The sequence below is a fragment of the Crinia signifera genome, chromosome 1, assembly GCF_055691185.1.
Source record: "Crinia signifera chromosome 1, ASM5569118v1, whole genome shotgun sequence".
NCBI classification, from domain to species: Eukaryota; Metazoa; Chordata; class Amphibia; order Anura; family Myobatrachidae; genus Crinia; species Crinia signifera.
In genome coordinates, this window is record NC_139217.1 from 189624561 (window position 1) to 189637481 (window position 12921).

The following is a 12921-nucleotide window of genomic DNA, read 5'->3' on the forward strand; positions in this document are numbered from 1 at the left end:
ATCCTCCCCTCCCGCGATTCGCCGGACCCCTGCGACCCCCCCTCCCGGCATTAAAAGGGCCCCCCGCGACCCCCCCTCCCGCGATTAACGGCACACCCCCCTACTGTGATTTGTGACCCCCCTCCCGCAATTCGCGCCGCCCCCTCCCGCGATTCACGGAACCCCCCGTAGCGCCCCCTCCCGCGATTTGCGGGCCCTCTCGGCACTTCTCGCGATTTGCGACCGCCCCCTAATTCACACATTCGGGGACCCCACCTCCCGCGATTTATGCCCCCCTCATGCAATTCACGGCACCCCCACACCCCCCTTCCTGCGATTCGCAACCCCCCACGACCCCCCTCCCGCGATTCACGAAACCCCCCGTAGCGCCCCCCTCCCGCGATTTGCGGGCTCCCTCGGCACCTCTCGCGATTTGCCACCGCCCCGTAATTCACACATTCGGGGACCCCCCCTCCCGCGATTCATGCCCCCCTCACGCAATTCACGGCACACCCCATACCCCCCTTCCTGCGATTCGGAACCCCCCACAACCCCCCCTCCCGCAATTCATGCCCCCTCCCGCGATTCACGGACCCCCGCACCACCCCCCTGCGCCCACCCTCCCTTGATTCACGCCCCCCTCATGCAATTCACGGCAACCCCCCCACACCCCCCCTCCTGCGATTCATGACCCCTCCCGTGATTCACGGACCCCCGCACCACCCCCCCTTGACACGGCACCCCACGCGCCCCTCCCGCAATTCACGGACCTCCGCAACCCCCCCTCCCGCAATTCACTAACCCCGACAACCCCCCTCCCGCAATTTGCGGACCCCCCTTCCCACGTTTCAAGCCCCCCCACGCCCCTGCCCACGATTTGCGGACCCCCGCCCCCTCCCGCTAACCGCGGATCCCCACACACCACCCCCCCTCCCGCAATTTGCAGACCCCCCAGACCCCCTTCCGGCAATTCCACCCCCCAGCGGACCACCGCGGCCCCCGCTCCCGCATTTCACGTACCCCCGTGACAATGGGGGATCCTGTACCACCACAAGCAGGTACCGCTCCTAGGTGGGAAATCCGGCCCTGGCTGCCGCACAGCAGGTTTCCCCACTGCCCTCTGCACCAGCGCCACAACTTTTATCAATGTCTTGCCCACATACCACTATTATACAGCCTCCTGCTCTCATGCACGCTCACTCCCTTCCAGTGGGAGGAGACGCTCACCCACTGCCGGGAGCTGCATACTGTCCCCCACCCTCCTCCAGTTCTAGGGATGCCCATCGACCATCAATGATTTTCAAATAATCGATGGTTTATGGCCGATGTTGAATACTTTTGCCATCAATGTGGGAGGACACTGCCCTGCCTCCTGTTCTCCTGCCCCGTAACTTCCGCCAGTGGAGACCCGCTCACCCTGTGTTGCCCACATTCCCCTATCATGCTTTACCGCCCAGCCTCCTGCTCTCATGCACCCTAACTCCCACCCAGTCGGAGGAGACACTGACTCAGGGCCACGGTCATGTACTCCTGTGCTGCCACGCTGGACCCTCACCCACTGGCAGAAGCTGCACAGTGTCCACCACCCTCTTTAGTCCCCCGTATGCCCACACACCCCTATCACTACCCAGCTTCCTGCTCTCCTGAACCGTAACTTCCACCACTGGGTAATCGCTGACGCTGTGTTGCCCACATACCCCTATCATGCCTCATATCCCAGCCTCCTGCTCTCATGCACCCTAACTCCCACCCAGTAGGAGGAGACACTGACTCAGGGCCACCGTCCGGTACTCCTGTGCTGCCACGCTGGACCCTCACCCACTGCCAGAAGCTGCAATACAGGGCATCTTTCATACAATTCTAACCATATTTCTCACAATACAAATGTTCACAAATTAAGGGGCGTAGCCCCTTACGCCGGTGTGAAGAGCGCCCGTAGGGCGCGATGAATCACCTAGTCTAATGTAAGCAGTAATACTATATGCAATACAAAGGAAATAGACAAAGTAACATAAGACCAGACTCACTTCTTTAGTTCTCACTGGAATTTTTAGGTCATTTTTACTGTAGTTTATCATAGAGAAAAATTGCCCAAGCAAGAAATGTAATTCCAGGACAGATGACATTTATATGGCTGAGTTTAATGTTTGCTGCTCAAGGATTTCTGTATGATGCCTTTGCCGACTGTATGGGAATAGATCTCTTAATAATGACCTTTTTACCTGAAATTGAAAAATGTTTCAGCCAAGTATTTACTATTTATTACAACCCTTGTGGAAAATATGGACAGTTTCTGTTTAATTCATTTTTTTTTCTTTATATACGTTTTGGGGCACACAGCAAAAATGTAAATGGATTGTATACCTGAAATGTAAATTCTAAATTCTGGAGATGAAAATAAACCTTTAGCCATAGAATAAAGGTATCAACCAGAATATGTTTTGTTACTGAGTAATTCCTCAGCTTGTGATATAGCATTACCTATGTGAATGGATTGATTTTTATCTTTAAGAATATCATTATACTGTACATGGTATAATTCACGGGCACTGTCTAGGTTGACAGTAATTAGGTCGACAGCAAATAGTGCAAGGTCGATATTGACACAAGGGTCGGCGTGGAGAAGTGACGCTTGAAAAGGTCTATGTGAGTTTTTCCCTTTTTTAGTGTCAAAGTCAACACCTGAGTTGCATGGGCGCCTTAGCTGAGTCCACGTGGATGGTAAATTAAAACATTTAAAAAATTCCTAAAAAAACCATGTCAACCTTTTTCATGTGTCCACATTTTTGTTGTTGATCATTTGCTTGTGTCTGTCGACCTTTTCTCAATGCTGACCTTTTGCGTGTTGACCTTTTTTTTTTTGGGGGGGGGGGGGTGTTAACTGTTAATTAGCACCTAAAGGAAGAATGAACTATGATAGCAATTTGTTCCCCTTGCACTAGATGGTAAGTGCTGCAGCCCAGGGGCTTCATGTGGTATAGTAGCATACCTCCCAACTGTCCTGCTTATCGCGAGAACATCCCATTTTTTTGGGATGTTCCTGCATCCCCTGTGAATAGACACTGTGCGCATGCGTGCAGCGTCTATTCATGCAGCCCCACGGTCTGGGGACATAGCCAGCAACTCCCAGAGCTGCTAGCCATTCCCCCACAGCGGCAAAAATGGAGGCATGGCCTCGCAGCAATAGGCCACATCCCCAAATTTTGGGTGTGCGCTTCCGGCGCGCGAAGCATCCCTCCTCCCTGCCCGGCAATGTTGGGAGCTATGTAGTAGCACATATGACACAAAGACTTCACTCAACCCTGTAGCCAACTATTTTGTGTCAGGTAGTTGTAGTACTGTATTTATGGATCCAAAAGTTAGTAAGAGTTGCAATTACACTGATTATTAGACAAGCCCCAGAATCTTCACTAGATCTGGTCTCCCACATGCCAGAGGGCATATAGGAATGTGGACTGATGGAGAATCTTGATTACATTAACTTCACTTCTGGGGTTTGCTCAGCATACCCCAGAGGCAAGTTCCTACACTGCCGAATCCTCCTCTGTGACAGGGCCAAGTGCTGCTGGAGGATGTCACACTGCTGCACCTGGCTCTTATCACTGTAGGAGCCGGCAATTTGGTAACACCCATGGTAACTACCAGGGGCGTAACTAACTATTTAGCGCCCCCCCCGCCGCACGTTTATTCGGCGCCCTCCCACACACACACACACCTAACCTGCCCCCCCTTCTTACCCGTGGTCTGCGTCTCGCCCGGCTCTCTGTCGGGACCTTCCTGACGTCACGGTCCTGGCCGGCTCCTGCTGCTACAATGAAAACGGACTCTTAGAAAATGGCTGCCCCCATACTGCAGACAGAAAACTGTCTGCAGTATGGGGGCAGCCATTTTCTAATTGTCAGTTTTCATTGCAGCAGGAGCCGGCCGGGACCGTGACGTCAGGAAGGTCCCGACAGAGAGCCGGGCGAGACGCAGACCGCGGGTAACTATAGCCTCACAGCCCCCCCGGCGGCGCCCCCAATTTCTCTGCGCCCCCCCCGCCACCGCGGGGGCTGCGGAGATATAGTTACGCCACTGGTAACTACACTGCTCTAGCCATAAGCATAGCTTTCTTCATTTTCCACATTTCCAGTATTACTGAGAGCAATATAAAAATAATGATTTAAGAATATTTTTCATGTGTAGTTCAGGCAGATTTCCTGCACATTCCTGCCTGACCTGCAGAGATCAAAATATGCTAAGGTATCATTACTGAGTATTAGGATGCGATGCAGTGGGTAAAATAGAGCAAAGCCATCTACATAAAATATAATTTAAAAAAACTATAATTAGAACAGAAGACATGTATGATTCCCAGCAAGCTTGAAAGCTATTTCCCCATAAAGCACAAATATACAGAAATGCTAGAAATGTGGCTAAGGACATGTAAAGGAACACGCCAAGCTTTTATGTTTTAGTATTTTTCAAAACAGCAGTTTTTGAACAGGAACAGGACAGAGGCACAGAGGCTTCATGTTAATTCACCTATTTCTGCTTTTAAGACTGATTGCAATGTTCTGTATACTGCAGTAAAAAGGATTAACCCGTGAGAGCCCCACAGTCTTCCCTCTATGGTGAATACTGTACTGTACATGATTATTTAAATGAGCATTATGAAAAAATGAATAGAACTAAAGAGAGAATTGTCACTGCAGCTTTGCCTTGGAGACGTATGTCATTAACCCTTTAGGTGCCAATGGTATTTGTCAAAATAGGTGTGAAAATTGGCAAGCAAACATTTTTATTAACCGTTTGAATGCCAACATTGCTGTGACAGATCCTTGTCACTGGACATACACACAGTACCTTTCAACTTTAAGGAACCAAGGATCGAGACTCCGTCGTGGCCCTGTCGTGCATTACCGAAAAGGAGCCCCCTGTCTCTGCATCTCCTGTGAATAGATGCTGTGCTTGACTATTCACTGCTGTGACAGGCGGACTCCCAACCGCCCCCCTCCATGGCGAGACATGGCCAGCCATGGGTGGGATGCAGGACAGTCACAAAAAATTGTGACTGTCCCGTGGAAATAGGCACAGTTGGAAGGTATTTACATATCTCAAGGGATTGGTCAAGGAGTTGGTGTTGTGATTGATGGTGCATCAATGGAAGGGAGATTGGATCCAACAGGAGGAATGAGAATTGCTCAAATATGATTGGATTGTTTAGGGTTTGCTAAGTCTTTGGTGCAGAAGTGCACAAAGGATCAGTGTTGTACAGTAAGTTTGTCCCAGTTGCCTGGAAGGCTTGGCTAGGATCGCATACAATATATCGTATGCTAAAGCACTGCATATGGTATATCACATGTGATCCTCCTGCCTGGTAAGGTCCCGGGTGGCTGAAGGGGAATTGCGTGCGACTTCTTCACTTGGAGAAGTCACCCTACTGTATGGCCAGCTTAACAACATTTTTATAAGGTCTTTTCCAAAATAGTTTAAGAGTTGGAAAACACCTAGGGGAAATTTGCTAAGATCGAATGGTAAATTAGATTTTGATAATTTACTATCATCCAAATTTATGTTTATGAATAAATACACCATTGATAGAATATGGCTGTATATGGCCATGATTTCTACGGTGGTGTGCTTATTTACTATGATTCATAGGGCTAATTATGGCCAGTAATATAGCCAAAAATGCGACTGAAAAATACAAATTTTCAAGGCGTATTTGGCTAAAGCCTGCATGGCTCAGTCAGATCTGTGCATGCTTCTCATTGTAAAAAAGTAGAAAAATAAATAAACAAATGAAAAAAATTAATTGAGCCGGTCCTGGTTGCAGAAATACAGGGGTAAAAATTACATAGGGGTCTCCTGTATTTCTATAATCAGCACCAGGGTTTTGAACTGGTCCTGGTTCCCAAAATATGGGGGACAAAAACGTTAGGTTCCCCATATTTCTGCAACCAGCACCGGGTTCGCGTGTCATACCACTGCCGAGGTACACTTTTACAGATGGTCCCCCGGCCAAAACATGATCACCCTGGCTGGTCCCTGGGGGAGTGGGGACCCCCAAATAAAGGGGTTCCCCCTCCAGGGGTACCCCGGCTATCCCCAAAACCACTTGGCTGTGGGTGGTGGACCGATGGCATAGTAGTGTAAAAAGAAGAAATATAGTATTGGGTAATGTTGTGGAACCACAAGACCTAGCAAGCCTCCTTCCGCATGCAGGGACTTGAAGAACCACAAGTTCCAGCATGCAGGGCATTAATGGGCCCACTGGTTCAATACCGAAATAAAACAAGCACATACATACTCATAGTAGAATCCGTAGGGGTACCTTTGAAAATAAATAATACTCACCCTCCCCTGTAGATGGTGTAGATCACGTTCTCTTCATTCTATGTAGCATCCATGATTGAAAAAAAATAAACCGAGTAACCTCATATCCACTGGACTGAGGAGCTGCAAGTGTGTTGACAATTGCAACTCCTCCCTAAAGGTAAGGGAATCCCCGGTGATGTAATTCACAGGGTCCTCCCTCAGTCAATCAGGAGTGGGCCCTCGGGTGAGCTCTGCGCAGCTCCATAGAAGTCATGAATTTCACATGGGTGTCTGAGGGCAGTTCCCACCATAGATGCCCATATTAAATCTTTGTATCTGTACCCTGCAATCTGTTTTGGCCCGGTGATGGTTGTCAAAATACTGGGGACCTCTATTCATCTTGTCCCTTATATTGTGGGAACCAGGACTGGCCCCTGTTGCTGGTTCCCAAAATATGACTGGCAGACTGATGCTGGTTTTAGAAATCCTGGGGAACCCTGTTCCCCCGCCCCCCCCCCCCCCCCCGATTTTCTAAAACCAGGACCAGTTCAATGAGCCCGGGGCTAGTTATAGCCATTGGGGGGACCCCATGACGGTTTTTTAAATAATTTATTAATTTTTTGGATACGAATACAAATGGCTACAAATGGCTTCGGCATCGCAAAACACAAATGAGGATAATATGACAGTTTAGTAAATTGGTTGTATTCTGCATTCATATTTTTGGGTCATATATGGCCGATCCTGTTCGTACCCGTCCATACGGGGATCGCCGTCTTAGTAAATTTCTCCCTTATCTTCTCTGGTGTAAAGACTGAGTGCTCAGATCCACAATCACACAGCAGATTTAGGACATTATTCTGGTCCACATGCAAAGCTGTGAATTTCACAACTTTGCGTGTGGATGAAACGCTGCTCACCCGCCCCCCTCGTACGCTGAGTTCCCCTGCATGGCAGCCTTGGGTGTGGGGGCGCCATCATTCAATTATCGGTGACCATCAAATGACTTCTACAGCGCTCGCAGTCTGACATTTTCGAGCACCCTGTGGGCAGCAGACATCCACTGACATCAGCTGCCCGCCCCCGGCACCCACGTCACAGGCAGATGTACGTGGGAACATCCAGCCTTTTCATTGGAACGCCCATGAAACATTGGGCGTTCCCATGGGCATGACCCCTTGCTGCCACCCCCCTCCCACACTGCTAGGTGCGAATGGGACAGTGAACAAGCACCACGTGCATCACTTCCCACGAACGAGCATCACTTCCCACGTGCGAACACGTGGGAAGTGATATGATCAGAATAAGGCCCTTTGTAGGCAAATCAGGTGCCACTGGGTATGTGAAGCATCTTCATTCCACCCTTTATACGGCATGTAGTGGCTGCTGCCCAAGCTGCGGGGTAGGGTGCTTCTGGGCAACTTATTTTGCATATTGTAAATGCGACATAAAAAATAAAAAAATTGCCTGCCTTTTCCTCTATCCGTTGATCAATTTATTTCAGTGGAAATTGTAGCTTTGTTATTTGCAAATGCAGTACATAAATAATTGCTTATCTTTGAGAACAAGCTAAAATGAGCTACTGTATATTTATTACCATAATAACTGAGGAGACACATAATCATGGGTACATCAGAACTCCGCACGTAATTGAATAAACTGCATCTCCACCATGTTTTACACATGCTTATGAATAGTTATCTGATTTATTTTATTCACCTTTGGATAACGTACAGGTATAAAGTATGGCATATCTGTGAAAAAAAAAATTGGACGTTGTGTCCATGTTTAATTACACTAGGCAAATGCTTGTAACTTCTGCAAATGCTGTCACCACTTCCATCTGAGTCTTATATCTCTTTGCACGCCTCTGGTTAGCGAGCAGACTTAGACACTTTAAGAGTTATGTTTACACATTATAGTCCTTAACCGCCAAAATGTGTTTACCACAAGAAACAGCAATAAAACAAATGAATGTAGTGCTAAACGGGAAAGTACTAGATATACTGTAAGTAAGAGATATATTTCTCTTCTGTAGTTAACAATACTAATAAACTACATGCTGTCTGCTTTGGATTGATTCATTAATTATTTGCAACGCAAAGTGTTAGCACTCTTTCATTTAAAGGTGAATATAATTAATGTAAGTAGAATGTATTTCAGCTCATTTTTATTTCTCTAGAGGATATTTTTTTTTAATCAATGTAACTGCAGCTCTTTGCTTTTTGCTTCGTATGGGGTTACTGTCAATGCAGGGAGCCAGCAAAGTGCTCAAGAAAGTAACATGTTCAGCTATGAGCTCTTTGCTAAAACATTTGTCAATAGTGGTGTGTTGTCTGCAGTGCTCTGCTGCCAGTGCTCACTGAGGCCTGCACCTCATGTGCTGCAGACCCCTGATAGCATCCTCATTGCCGCTGCTGCGCTAGTTCTACAGCTGCACCAAATACAGATTTAAGGGGGCTACAATAGGCAGAATAGTGTCTAAAATTATATGCTCTGTTTCCCACAATTCAGTCTTTTGCCCAAATAATTATTTTCCATGCTACTAAATTGACGATAAGATGAAATAAGCTGTTACTGTTCGTTCATGGTTTTTTCTTTCAAGTATTTTATTTTTCAACAAAATTATTTCACAAAATGTTCAGTATTCAAAGATAAATTATGTTATGTGCTGCGAATCCTGTTTAGGATTCGATGCTCATTCGCAGGGTTCCGGAGGGCTGAGGAATTTGCTGCCAGCCCTCCCTGTCACCCTATTCAACGCTACAGGGGCTCGCTGCCTCTGATGGCAATTTTTAACCCCTGTGGCGAAAGCCGTAGGGACCCGGGGGACGACGGCAGGCAGGGAGATGGAAGCCTCCCTGCCTGCGCGGAATGTGTGGGGGGCAAGGAGGGCTCCCGGGGACACATGCAGCAGAAGCTGCCCCCCCGGGAGAGCTGGCAGGGGACACGGGTAGGGAGCCGCTGCACTGGTCCCGCTCGTGCATATGTAATGAGCAGGACCAGTGTGAAGTGAATATTTAATTAGCAGCTCCCGGCTCACGGCCCCCTGCTGGCGAATGTGTAAAAAAAAATGTAAAAAAATAAAATAAAAATGAATTATATATTCATGTGCTGCAAGCACATGAATAAAACTAGCAGATTTTTTTGACACCAAAAAAAAACAAAACCCTTAAACAGATGTTGAATGCAAAACGGTGACTCATGGCGAAAATCATGCTGAAAGCAGTTCTCCATTCTAACATTGAATACACTCTCGGCGAATCCCAGTGAAAACCCCATTTAAATACACCAGCGAAATGCACCGAGCATGAAACGGAGAACTGACTGGCATTCACTGTTCGCTTTCGGTGAACAGTGAACATTGAATAGGGTGAATCAGATTTTGGGCAGTATTCAATGCTCCCGATTCACCGTTTTTTTCAAGCGAATCGGGCTGTTTTCACGCCTTGCGGTGAATCTTTTTCACTGAAACCGATACACCCTATTCAATGTTCTCTGTTCGCCGAAAGCGAACAGTGAATGCCGGCCAGTTCTCCATTTCATGCTTGCTGCAATTCACTGGTGTATTTCAATGGGGTTTTCACTAGGATTCACCAAGAGTGTATTCAGTGCTAGGATGGAGAACTGCTTTCAGCATGATTTTCGGCATGATTCCCCGTTTTGCATTCAACATCTTTTTAAGGTGAACTGGAAAGTGATCTTTTAAAATAAAGGCTTTTTTTTTTGGTGTCAAAAAATCAGAAAGTTCCCCTTGCCTGTGTCCCCGGAAGCCCTCCCCCCCCACACACTCTGGGGCAGGCAGGGAGACTTCCATCTCCCTGTCTGCCGCTGTCCCCCGGCTCCCTGCGGGAGTTAAAATTTGCCATCAGTGGCAGTGAGCCCCTGCGGCATTGAATAGGGTGAGAGGGAGGGCTGGCAGTGAATGCTCCAGCCCTCCGGAACCCGGCACCTGTGCATCGAATCCTAAACAGGAGTCACTGCACAGGGAGAAAAAAGTAATTGAATACTGCTGTTTCAGCGAAAAAGATTCACCGCAAGGAGGGAAAACAGCCCGATTCGCCGAAAAATATGGTGAATCGGGAGCATTGAATACTGCCCAATATATTTTTTTAAATACTTTTTAAAATTTTATTACAAAGGAATGAAATACACATACTGTAAGCATACCTCCCAACTGTTCTGATTTTGCCGGGCAGTCCCATTTTTTGGGGGACTGACCCATGTCCCAATCGAAGTTGGGAGTCCCCCCTGCCCTTTTCTGCTAAACAGAACAGCGGTGAATACACGATGCGCGCATATGCACAGCGTCTGTTCAGGGAGACAGAGTGACTGGGGCATGGGGAGCAGATCAGAGTGCTGGGCATGCCCCCCACAGCAGCAAAAATAGGGGTGGTGCCTCTTGTGGCCACTCATCTGCGGTGAGAGAAAATGTCCCTCCTCCCTTGTCTACAATGTTGGCAAGTATGACATAGGCCAGTCAGTATGTCTCTGCCTTACTTAATTTAATAAGAACGCTTTAGTTATACTGTAACAACAAAAATTGCTAATTACTTCAAATATGAATAAATAATTAATTCTTGTCTCTGTGTATGTCTCATGTTTTGCATAGTTATTAAAGTTTAGGATGTTCGCACAATGGGAAGGGGGTGGTCATGGAGTGGAAGCAGGGGGCATCAGCGCCTCCCACTTTTTGGCCAGCTCCATCCTAGATAAAAGTACCGTATTTTTCGGACTATTAGGCGCACATAAAAGCATTAAAATTTCCTAAAAATAGGCCATGCGCCTTATAATCCGGTGCGCCTTATGTGTGCAACTTTGGTAAGCGGAGGCTTGATTGACTGTCGGAGCATTTCCTGCTGACACGGTGTCAGCGGAAATGGTCCGACAGTCAATCAGGCGGAGGCATTACGTACACTGCGAAAATCCTAGGAAATGGCACCAGTGAAAAGACATGCTTACGAGGCACAATTCAAACTGCAGACTATCAGTTACGCGGTTGCAAATGGGAACAGAGCAGCTGCGAAAGAATTCAACATTAATGAATCTATGGTTCGTAAGTGGAGGAAGCAAGAAAATTAACTTCTTCAAGTTAAGAAGACAAAACAGAGTTTCCGAGGGAACAAAGCGAGGTGGCCACAGTTAGAAGACCAACTTGAGCAATGGATTATTGAACAAAGAACTGCCGGGAGAAGCGTCTCTACAGTCACCATTCGACTGAAGGCAACAACGATAGCACAAGACCTGAAGATCGAACACTTTCAAGGAGGTCCGTCTTGGTGCTTTCGTTTTATGAAAAGGCGTCATCTCTCCATCCGCACAAGGACTACCATGGCGCAGCAACTGCCAGCAGATTACAAAGAAAAACTGGCCATCTTCCGCGCCTACTGCAGTAACAAGATTACTGGCAAAAAGATCCAGCCCAACCACATCACCAACATGGACGAGGTCCCCCTCACTTTTGACATCCCTGTGAACCATACTGTGGATAAAAAGGGGAGCAGCACAGTATTGATACGCACCACGGGGCATGAGAAGTCGGCTTTCACTGTTGTTCTTGGTTGCCACGCTAATGGACAGAAGCTTCCACCTATGGTCATTTTTAAGAGGAAGACGCTGCCCAAAGAAAAGTTTCCTGCCGGAGTCATTGTTAAGGCCAATCAAAAGGGCTGGATGGACGAGGACAAAATGACAGAGTGGCTGAGAGAGGTATATGTAAAGAGACCGGATGGTTTTACCATGCATCACCGTCCCTGTTGATCTGCGACTCCATGCGCGCCCATCTCACCGATGCTGTGAAAAACCAAGTGAGGCAAATGAATACGGAGCTTGCCATCATTCCGGGAGGACTAACAAAAGAACTCCAACCGTTGGACATTGGTGTAAACAGGGTGTTTAAAGTGAAGTTGCGAGCGACGTGGGAGCGATGGATGACAGACGGTGAACATACCTTCACTAACACTGGGAGGCAGCGCCGGGCGAGTTACGCCACCATATGTGAATGGATCGTGGATGCCTGGGCTGAGGTATCTGCCTTAACTGTTGTCCGAGCTTTCGGGAAAGCTGGCATCATTGCTGAACAGCCACCAGGTAACGAGACTGACTCCGACAATGATGACAGGGAACAGGGCATGCTTGACAGCGAAATTGCCCAGCTGTTCAATTCTGACACAGAAGATGAGGAGTTTGATGGTTTTGTGGGAGAAGATTGTTAAATAAATAATTTGAGTGTCTTGTTAAATACCTACAGTAGTAGTGTAAAGTTGAACCAAACTTAAAGAAGATGAGGAGTTTGCTAGTTTTGTGGGAGAAGATTGTTAAAAAAAATATTTAAATAACTACGGTAGTAGAATAAAGTTGCACCAAACTAAATACATACTGTAATTTGAGAATAAAGTTCCATCTAACTGGATGTTTTGCCTCCGTTACCTTTTCTACTGTTTTATTATGCACATTATAATACGGTGCGCCTTATAATACGGTGCGCCTTATAATATGGTGCGCCTTATGTATGGGTCAAGTACAGAAATGTACCCCATAACTGAAACTGCGCCTTATAATCCGGTGCGCCTTATAGTGCAGAAAATACGGTAGATATAAATTTAGATTTATCCATGAATAGAGAAAAAAATAATTTGATGG

At 47.2% G+C, this 12921-nt stretch overlaps 1 protein-coding gene across 1 annotated transcript in view; it reads left to right on the plus strand.

Annotated features, from left to right (window-relative positions):
- The window catches only part of STPG2 (sperm tail PG-rich repeat containing 2), a 575709-nt gene that overhangs the window by 151044 nt on the left and 411744 nt on the right, over window positions 1-12921 (plus strand). The window lies entirely within an intron of this gene.